Source organism: Hylobates moloch, unplaced genomic scaffold (genome assembly GCF_009828535.3).
Source record: "Hylobates moloch isolate HMO894 unplaced genomic scaffold, HMol_V3 SCAFFOLD_9, whole genome shotgun sequence".
Taxonomy (NCBI): domain Eukaryota; kingdom Metazoa; phylum Chordata; class Mammalia; order Primates; family Hylobatidae; genus Hylobates; species Hylobates moloch.
This window is the reverse complement of record NW_026652284.1, coordinates 68,506,402-68,518,274: the sequence shown is the minus strand read 5'-3', so window position 1 is coordinate 68,518,274 and position 11,873 is coordinate 68,506,402.

Sequence of the window (11,873 nt, the reverse complement as noted above, 5' to 3'; positions counted from 1 at the left end):
TTCACCTCCCACCAGGCCCCACCTCCAATATTGGGGATTACAATTCAACATGAGCTTTTGGCAGGCATACACATCCAAATCATATCAACCAGGTTACTGGTTTATGTATTTAGTATACTATATTTTAATAGTTATTTTAGAATGTACTCTTTCTACCAATTAAAAAAAGTTAACTGTAAAACAGCCTCATGCCGTTCCTTCAGGAGGTACTTCAGAAGAAGGCATTATTATCATGGGAGATGATAGCTCCATGTCTGTTATTACCCCGAAGTCCTGAAGACCTTCCAATGGGACAAGATGTGTAGGTGGAAGGTAGTGATACAGATGACCCTGACCGTGTGTAGGCTTAGGATAATGTGGATATTTGTGGCTTATTTTTTAACAGAAAAAAAATTTTCAAGTAAAAAGTGAAAAATGAAAAAGCTTAAAGAATAAAGATATAAAGAAAATATTTTTGTACAGATATACAATGTATTTTAAAAGTTTTTTTGTTTGTGGCTTTTTTGTTTGTTTTTTTGATGGAGTTTCACTCCTGTTGCCCCGGCTGGAATGCAGTGGCATGATCTCGGCTCACTGCAACCTCTGCCTCCCGGGTTCAAGCGATTCTCTTGCCTCAGCCTCCGGAGTAGCTGATATTACAGGCACCCGCCACCACAACCAGCTAATTTTTTGTATTTTTAGTAGAGATGGGGTTTCATCATGTTAGCCAGGCTGGTCTCAAACTCCTGATCTCAGGAGATCCACCTGCCTCGGCCTCCCAAAGTGCTGGCATTACAGGTGTGAGCCACCACACCACACCTTAAAAATTTTTTTAAAGTTATAGAGTTTATAAAATAAGAAAGTTACAGTAAGCTGAAGTTAATACACTGTTAAAGAAAGAATAATATTTTTAGGGGTGACAGCCCACCTGGGAGCAGCATGGAGCAAAAGGAACCCTCACCCCTAGCCAAGGGAAGCAGTGAGAGATTGCACAACCCTGCCCAGGAAACTACGCTTCTCCCATGATCTTTGCAACCCATGGATCAGGAGATGCCCTCATGAACCCGTGCGGCCAGGACCTTGGGTCGGACACACAGAGCTGTGTGGAGTCTCAGCAGAGCAACTGCTCAGGCACACCCAGAGCCCCAGAAGTTTTACATACTCTAGCCCCAGATTCCTGGCAATGCGGCAGATCCATTCGTACATTCCCCTAGGAAAGGGGCTGAATCCAGGGAGCCAAGCTGTGTCATTCTGTGGGCCCCACTTCCAAAAGTAAAGATTCACTGGCTTGGAATCCCAGCCAACGAAAACAGGCTGAGTTTGCCTGAAACTAAAGAGTTTGGCTGTGGGGGGGGGGGGGGTGGGGGGGCGCTGGAGGGAGGAGCAGCTGCCATTTCTGCAGTTCAGTTGACTCAACATTCCAGCCTCCTGGCTCTGGAGAGTACAGGAGATCCTGACTTGGAGGGGTCTTCTTCAATGCAGCACACCTGCTTTGTAAAATTGCACACAAAATGCTTCTTTAAGTAGGACTCCAATCCATACCTCCCCACTGGGCCAGGCCTCCCTGCAGGGGTCCTTTAGTCACTCCAGCCAGGCTTATATGAACAGAACTCTGATCTCTCCCTGAGAAAGATCCCAGGGGAGGGGTGACCACCGACTCTGCGGTTTGGAGAGTCCAAGTATTCCAGATGAGGAAGGGCCACCCCCGCCCAATGCAGCACATCTGCTCTATCAAAAGCAGCCAGGCTGATTCTGTAAGCAGGTCTCTGATCTCATTCCTCCTGACTGCCTGTGACCTCCCAACAGAGGTCTCCGGACAGCAACTACAGGAGCATTCAGGCTGGCAACAGGTGAGTACCCACCTAGGATGGAGCTTCTAGAGGAAGGAGCAGGCTATCACCTTTGCTGTTTTTCAGCAATCACTGGTGATACCTCCAGGTATGGGAAAAACTAAGGCAACTAGGGTCTGGAGTGGACCCCCAGCAAACCACAGCAGCCCTATGGTTGCTAACAGACAGAGGCCTATTAAAATAAAAACAGACATAAAACAACAACACCACCAACTAAAAATACCCCACAGAAGCTGAATTCAAGATCAGCAACCTCAAAGATCAAAGGTAGATAAGCCCACAAAAATGAGAGAAAATCAATGAAATATGCTGGAAAATCAAAAAGCCAGAGTGCCTCTTCTCCTACAAATGACTGCAACATCTCTCCAGCAAGGACACAGAACTGGGCTGAGGCTGAGATGGCTGAATTAACAGAAGTAGGCTTCAGAAGGTGGGTAATAAACTCCGCTGAGCAAAAGAGGCATGTGTAACCCAATGCAAAGAAGCTAAGAAATATGATCAAGCAATACAGTAGCTGATAATCAGAATAGCCAATTTAGAGTGGAACACAGTTGACCTGATGGAGCTGAAAAACACAATATGAGAATTTCACAATGCAATCACAAGCACTAATAGCAGAACAGATCAATCATGTGGAGAAAAGCAGCTCAGAGCTTTCAGACTATTCAGACAGGCAGACAAGAATATAGGTTAAAAAATAAAAAGAAATGAACAAAATCTCCAAAATTTTGGAATTATGTAAGAAAAGAGAATAAAAAGGGACAAACAGAACTTCTGAGAAATGTGGGATTATGTAAAAAGACCAAACTTATGACTGGGGTACCTGAAAGAGATGGGGAGGATGAAACCAAGTTGGAAAACATACTACAGAATACCACCCAGGAGAACTTCCCCAACCTAGCAAGACAGGCCAACATTCAAACTCAGGAAATCCAGAGAAACCCAGTAAGATATTCCACAACAAAATCAACCCAAGACACAAAATCATCAGATGCTCCAAGGTTGAAATGAAAGAAAAAATTGTTAAGAACAGCCAGAGAGAAAGGCTCAGTCACCTACAAAGGGAAGCACATCAGTCTAACAGCAGACTTCTTGGTGGAAACCCTACAAGACAGAAGAGACTGGGGGCCAATATTCAACATTCTCAAAGAAAAGAATTTCCAACCCAGAATTTCGTATCCAGCAAAACTAAGCTTCATAAGCAAAGGAGAAATAAGATCCTTTTCAGACATGCAAATGGTGAGAGAATTCATCACCACCAGGCCAGCCTTGCAAGAGCTCCTGAAGAAAACACTAAATATGGAAAGGAAAAACCATTACCAGCCACTTCAAAAACACACTGAGGTATACAGACCAGTGACAGTATGAAGCAACCACATTAACAAGTCTGCAAAATAACCTGCTAGCATCATAATGACAGGATCAAATTCACATGAAACAATACTAACATTAAACATAAATGGGTTAAATGCCCCAATTAGAAGGCACAGAATGGCAAGCTGGATAAAGAGCCAATATCCATTGGTATATTGTCTTTAAGAGACACATGTCATGTGCAAAGATATGCATAGGCTCAAAATAAAGGGATAGAGAAAAATTTACCAAGCAAATGGAAAACAAAAAAAGCAGGGGTTGCAATCCTTGTTTCTGACAAGACAGACTTTAAACCAGCAAAGATCAAAAAAGAAAAAGAAGGGCATTACATAATGGTAAAGCATTCAATTAAACAAGAAGACCTAACTATCCTAAATATATATGCACCCAGTACAGGAGCACCCGGATTTATAAAGCAAGTGCTTAGAGACCTACAAAGAGACTTAGACTCCCACACAATTACAGTGGGAGACTTTACTAGTCCACTGACAATATTAGGCAGATCAGCAAGACAGAAAATTAACAAAGATATTAACAAAGATATTCGGGACCGAACTTAGCTCTAAATCAAGTGGACCTCAGAGATATCTACAGAACTCTCCAATCAAAAACAATGGAATATACATTCTTCTCATAGCCATGCAGTACTTACTTAAAATTGATCACATCATCGGAAGTAAAACACTCTTCAGCAAATGCAAAAGAAATGAAATCATAACAAACAGTATCTCAGCCCACGGTACAATCAAATTAGAACTCAAGATTAAGAAATTCACTCAAAACCACACAACTACATGGAAATTGAACAACCTGCTACTGAATTACTCCTGGGTAAATAACGAAATTAAGGCAGAAATCAGGAAGTTCTTTGAAACTAATGAGAAAAGGGAGACAACATATCAGAATCTCTGGGACACAGCTAAAGTAGTATTAAGAGAGAAATTTTTATCACTAAATGCCCACATAAAAATGCCGGAAATATCTCAAGTTAAAAATCTAACATCAGAATGAAAAGGACTAGAGAACCAAGAGCAAACAAACTCCAAAGCTAGCAGAAGACAAGAAATAATCAAGATCAGAGCAAAACTGAAGGAGATACAGATATAAAAAAATTCAAAAGATCACTGAGTCTAGGAGCTGATTTTTTTGAAAAAAATTAATAAAACAGACAGCTAGCTAGACTTATAAGGAAGAAAAGAGAGAAGAATCAAATAAACACAATCAGAAATGCTAAGGGGAATATCACCAATGACCCCATAGAAATATAAACAACCATCAGAGAATACCATAAACACCATACAGTGTACATGAACTAGAAAATCTAGAAGAAACTGATAAATAACTGGACACATACACCTTCCAAGACTGAACCAGGAAGAAATGAAATCCCTGAACCAACCAATAACAAGCTCCAAAATTGAGGCAATAAGAAATAGCCTACCAACCAAAAAAAGCTCAAGACCAGACAGACTCACAGCTGAATTCTACCAGATGTATGAAGAAGAGCTAATACAATTCCTACTAAAATGACTCCGAACAATTGAGGAGAAGGGACTCTTTTCTAACTCATTCTATGAGGCCAGAATCATCCTGATACCAAAAACTGGCAGAGATACAACAAAAAGAAGAAAACTTCAGGCCAATATCCCTGACAAACAGCAATGCAAAAATCTTCAATAAAATACTGGCAAAATGAATCCAGCAGCACATCAAAAAGCTTATGTTCCATGACAAAGTTGGTTTAATCCTTAGGATGCAAGTTTGGTTCAACATATGCAAATCAATAAATGTGATTCATCACCTAAACAGAACCAAAGACAAAAATCACATGATTATCTCAATAGGTGCAGAAAAGGCCTTCGATAAAATTCAACATCCTTTCATGTTAAAAACTCTCAGTAAACTAGGTATTGAAGGAACATACCTTGAAATAACAAGAGCTATTTGATAAACCCACAGACAATATCATACTGAATGGGCAAAAGCTGGAAGTATTCCCCTTGAAAATCGGCATAAGACAAGGATGCCCTCTCACAACACTATTATTCAACATAGTATTGGAAGTTCTGGCCAGGGAAATCAAGAAGATAAAGAAATAAAAATATCCAAATAGGAAGAGAGGAAGTCAAATTATCTTTGTTTTCAGATTACATGATCCTATATCTAGAAAACCCCATCGTCTCAGCCCAAAAGCTTCCTAAGCTGATATGAAACATCTGCAAAGTCTCAGGATACAATGTGCAAAAATTGCTAGCATTCCTATACACCAAGAACAGACAAGCTGAGAGCCAAATTATGAATGAACTCCCATTCACAACTGCCACAAAAAGAATAAAATACCTAGTAATATAGCTAACAAGGGAAGGGAAGCGAAGGACCTCTTCAAGGAGAACTATAAACCACTGCTCTAGGAAATCAGAGAGGACAAAAACAAATGGGAAAAAAAAATTCCATGCTCATGAATAGGAAGAATCAATATCATGAAAATAACCATGCGACTGAAAGTAATTTTCAGTTTCAATGCTATTCCCATTAAACTATCATTGATATGCTTCACAGAATTAGAAAAAAAAACTATTTTAAAATTAATATTAAACAAAAAAAAAAGCCAGAACAGCCAAGACAATCCTAAGAACAAAGCTGAGGCATCATACTCCCTGACTTCAAACTATATGACAAAGGTACAATAATCAAAACAGCATGGTATTGGTACAAAAACAAACATATAGACCAATGGAACAGAATAGAGAACTTGGGGCTGGGCACAGTGGCTCATGCCTATAATCCCAGCACTTTGGGAGGCCAAGGTGGGAGTATCAGTTGAGTTCAGGAGTTTGAGACCAGCCTGGCGAACACAGTGAAACCCCATCTCTACTAAAAATACAAAAAATAGCCAGACGTGGTGGTGCATGCCTATAGTCCCAGCTACTTGGGAGGCTGAGGTAGCAGAGTCACTCGAACCCTGGAGGCAGAGATTGAAGTGAGCTGAGATCACACCACTGCACTCCAGCCTGGGCAACAGAGTGACTCTGCCCCCACTCCCAGAAGAAAAAAGAATAGAGAATTCAGAAAGAAGACCGCATACCTACATCCACCTGATCTTTGACAAACCTGACAAAAACAAACAATGGGGAAAGGATTTCCTGTTTAATAAAGGGTGCTGGGAGAACTGGTTAGCCATATGCAGAACACTGGAACTGGACCCCTTCCTTACACCTTATACAAAAATTAACTCAAGATGGATTGAAGACTTAAATGTAAAACCCAAAACTATAAAAACCCTAGAAGAAAATCTAGGCAATACTATTCAGGACATGGGCACAGGCAAAGATTTCATGATGAAAACACCAAAAGCAGTCACAACAAAAGCAAAAATTGATAAATGGGATTTAATTACACCAAAGAGCTTCTACACAGCAAAAGAAACTATCATTAAAGTGAATAGACAACCTACAGAATGGGAGAAAAGTTTTTCAATTAATCCTTCTGACAAAGATGTAATATCCAGATTCTATAAGGAACTTAAACAAATTTACAAGAAAAAAACAACACCATTAAAAAGTAGGCAAACGGCATGAACAGATAATTCTCAAAAGACAACATACATGCGGCCAACAAACGTATGAAAAAAAGCTCAATACCACTGATCATTAGAGAAATGCAAATCAAAACTACAATGTGATACCATCTCATGCCAATCAGAATGACTATTATTAAAAAAATAAAAAAAAACAGATGCTGGCAAGGTTACAGAGTAAAAGGGATGTTTTTACACTGTTGGTGGGAGTATAAATTAGTTCAACCATTGTGGAAGGCAGCGTGGCAATTCTTCAAAGATCTAAAGGCAGAAATACCATCTGATCCATCAATCCCATTCCTGGGTATAAACCCAAAGTAATTTAAGTCTTTCTATTATAAAGATACATGCATGCATATGTTCACTGCAGAACTATTCACAATAGCAAAGACATGGAATCAACCCCAATGCTCATTAGTCATAGACTGGATAAAGAAAATGTGGTACACATACACTGTGGAATACTATGCAGCTATAAAAAATGAGATCATGTCCTTTGCAGGGACATGGATGGAGTTGGAAGCCATTACCCTCAGCAAACTAACGCTGAAACAGAAAACCAAACACCGCATGTTCTTACATGTAAGTGGGAGTTGAACAATAAGAACATATGGACACATGTGGGGGGGAAGAACACACACTGGGGCCTGTCAAGGGGGGTGGTGGGGGGAGTGAGAGCATAAGGAAGAATAGCTAATGGATCCTGCGCTTAATACCTAGGTGATGGGATGATCTGTGCAGCAAACCACCGTGGAACACATTTATTTATGTAACAAACCTGCACATCCTGCACATATACCCCTGAACTTAAAATAAAAGTTGAAGTAAAAAAATAGAAAAATATTTTTAATATTAAATTTAGTGTAGCCTTAGTGTACAGTGTTTACAATAGTGTAGGGCAATGTCCAGGCCTTCTCGTTCATTCACTACTAACTGACACATCCAGAGCAACTTTGTCCTGAAAGCTCCATTCAGGGTAAGTGTCCTATACAGGTCTACCATTTTTTTCGTCTTTTATATTGCATTTTTACAGTACCTTTTCTATGTTTAGATATGATTAGAAACATAAATACTTACCATTATGTTACAATTGCATATGGCATTCAGTACAGTAACATGCTGTACAGGTTTGTATCCTAGGAACGATAGGCTATACCATATAGCCCACATGTACAGTAGGCTATACCATCTAGGTTTGTGTAAGTACACTCTATGATATTCAAACAATAATGAAAATAAAATGCATTTATCAGAATGCATCCCTGTCATTAAGTGACACGACTATATTTTGATCTAGAAAATGACACAAAAGAATTCCATGATGGTTGAAGAGTTGGCATAAGTAATCTCTTTACATATTTTCATGTAGTCCACATTCTCAAATCTTTTGATCGATAGTGTCCAAATGTAACATACAATTATTTAATGGAAAAAAGTAATTAAGCGGGAGTCAAAAGAGGGGCTGGGCTAACTTTGAGCAATTCTCTTAAACTCTTTTGAATTAACTTCCTGGGTTATAAAATAAGGTGACTGGAAATATACTTCTCTTTGTAAGCTGTATTTTGGATTAAGGAGGGTGTGAGCAAGTTTGATTGTCTGCAGAACTGGGCCATTAAGAGCTAGTTCATAGGGGACTGGTATTAGTACAATACTTGTTAGGAACTAAACAGTTGATTAATGTCTGTTTCCATGATCCTTACATAGAAAATTAGAAGACCGACAATTTTTCAATTGGGCCATTAATTGTCACCATGCCATGCTATGTATGTCTCAATAACAAGTCACTTAGAGAGTCGTGTGCTGTTTTCCAGTGTCTTTCTAGCCAAAGTTCCAAGATGTCTTGGGTGAGAAAATTAGCCATCATTATTTCTAGACTTATTGATCATACCTCCTAATAATTACAATACAGGAAGGAAGTGCAGTTGGTTGGTAGAAAGCAAATACAATGCAAAAGTATTGAAATAAATGATAGAAGAAAGTTTACTGAAATAATAACAGCCCCTGAAGTTTAGCAGATTAAGCCGGTACAATACATACTAGGGAAATGAACAAAAAACCCGTCCAAATGAAACAGAATTAAATAATTTAAACTAAATAATTACTGATTGTTTAAACAAAATTAAATAATCACATGACCAGTGCCAGAAATCTCCAAGGACTTTCATTATTTGACAGAAACGGTGATCTGTGAATTTTATACTAACTCAACTTGTTACCTAAGAGTTCAAAAGCAGGGAATAGGTTTTAAAATGCAAGAGAACAAAGGAATATGAGACCCATACTCCATAATAAAATCCAGTACATAAAACAAACAAAAATTGTATTTCTTATGGGCACTGGATTTGTTTACATAAATATCAGTCTTTCATTCTGTCATTCTTTAAACAAAGATTTAGCATTCTTCTTTTCTGAATAAGGCATTATGCTGGGTGTTGGTGATACAATAGCAAACAGTTCAGAGGAAGTACCTGTTGTCATGAAGCTTATATTTTCTCCACTGCAAAGGTAGTGGTGGAAATAAAGCAATAATTTACCATAATGGTAAACAACTAAAAAGAAAATAAAACATGGCACCTGGAATCATAGTGACTGACAATAAATATAGGGTTGGGAGGTCTTTTATACAAATAGTTAGAAAAGCATTTTGTAAGTAGGTGACCAGTGTGCCAAGGATACTTACTAATTACAGCATTAGTACATGTTCAAGTGGTCAAGAATTCATCAATATTTTATATATTCTGCTTTCAATTCCTGCTGAACTCTTCTGGGAATAAACTACTCAGAATTCTACAATTCCATGGGTTTTTATTTCTCAGCACTTAGAGTTAACCTTCCTTTCATTTTTATTCGTCACCTAACTCATTCCTAAGTATTTTCATATACTGCGTTTTTGCCTTTTCAATTAGAATGAGAACACAATAAGGATATTTTCTCACCTTTTCACCTGTTGGATTTTATGATATACTTAATATGGTTTTGTTCCCCATGAATAAGCTACCATGCAAGTCACATATCTCCACTGCATTATGGTTTAACTCTTCTCTACCATAGTGACTCTTCCTCCTGAGCAAATAAAACTATTGGTAGACACAAAAATATTAGGTAAAATAAACATGCAAGTTTGGTGTAAGTTTGGTGTAACTTTGGTGTAATGGGGTGAGTCCTGATTTTGTTCCTTTACTAGCTGTGGTGACTTTAGGCAAATTACTTATCTTCCCTCATATCACTGAAATTTGCATATTTTCAGCAAGGCTGATTTTCATTCTTGTAATTACCTGAACCAAAAATGGTTTTGCCAGGACCTTCTTAATTTCCATTCTTTGCATGCCACAGAGTTGAGTTGGCCAAATGATAATGTGGCTTTCAGTGGAGTGGCACACTGATACTCTTGTCAGTTCTTGAGAATGAAAGACAAACCCAGTCCATTATATTTCTACAATGGCAGAATTTATTTAAGTCACTGGATCTCCTGTTCTGTTAAGACCTCCATTCCTATTGTCATTACCTTGGCTCTTTGTAACTAACTCTCTTTTGTCTCTTTCCCATCATTTCTCTTTTGTTCTTTTTGCTTTCTCATTCTCTCTCTTAAATTGTTCTCAGGTTTTGTGCAATTGATTGCTGATACGAGTGTTGCTTTTCACTTGGTGTGAGTACAGCAATTTCGGAGCACCAGGCTCAATCCTTCTTACTCTGTGTTTGGCTATTTTCACAGTTGCTATTAATAGATGTTCGCAAGTCGTGTTTATGAGCCAGAGTAGTTTGTTATTTTCTTCTCTTTTTCTTCCTTCCCTGTTTACATTCCTTACCTCCCTGTCTGTCTGTAATTCGGATGGTATCTCATTCTTTAGCCTTAAGAAGTATAGTCTGACTTCCAGATAACTGAAGTGATGCTATATTATCTATCCATCTATCTATAGCTCAGAAAAAAGCTTTAACCTATTGTATATTTATATGCTAAAGAGATTTGCCATATAAAATACCGGATGCCTAGATAAATTTAAATTTGAGATAAATAATGGATAATTCTTTAGTGTATATTCCAAATATTGCAAAAGATATACTACAAATTTTTTGTCATTTAACTGAAACTCAAATTTAACTGTGAATCCTGTATTTTCATTTGCGAAATCTGGCAACTCTTAAGCACTTTTTGTAGGCCAGACAAACGTGTTTTTCAATTAAGCAATGTTAACAATGATTGTATAATTTTAAATATTAAAACTATGTCAGTGGTCCAATAAGATGATGTGAACAACACTTACTATGATTAGAAACTCCCAAATTTAATGTGACAGAATGCTTCACTAATATATACTATACTTAAATATTTTCATTTTTATAATAATTGAGTATTATATAGTATTATTTCTTTTAATATGACCAATCTCTAATTCATTTTACTGAATAAAAAAACAGACATTTGTTTATAAATATATAAAAAGCCAACACATATCAACCAATATACAAACTTATTCTAAAATTCTTGGAAATTGTATTGATTCACTTGAGCAACTGATAATACTGAAGCAAAACTAAATACAACAAGTGTGTAACGAGAACAAGATGCTGAATCTGAAGCAATTGAATGGGTAATGAGCAACAAATCATGATATTGTACTCTTTCCAGAAAAGTAGTACTTATGGTAGAACATTTTCACATATATTAACAGAAAAAGCTATTTTTACATAGAAGTTCATCTTTAAGCTATATCATTCATACATAAGAACTGTTTATTATGTGTTGTTGCACCTACCCAAAATACACACACACACACACACACACACACACACACACACATACAGCACTGACTGGCTGAAAGGCATTCTTTTCCTCAGTCATACACATTATAATGACCCCTAATGCAGAAGCCAGGCAAATATTACACATACACAGACACACCTAGATGCACACACACAGAGGAGCTTTTAATCAAGAAGCTTCATGCACGTATAAAAACTTACCTTACTATTATATCAATCCATGTGTTTCTCTGAATTTAAATCAGGGTAACCTAAAAAATTGCTGTCATTTACTTAGTACAGTAAAGATATTGAAACTTACCAAGCTAATGGAAAAAGTTTTAGGTTGAATT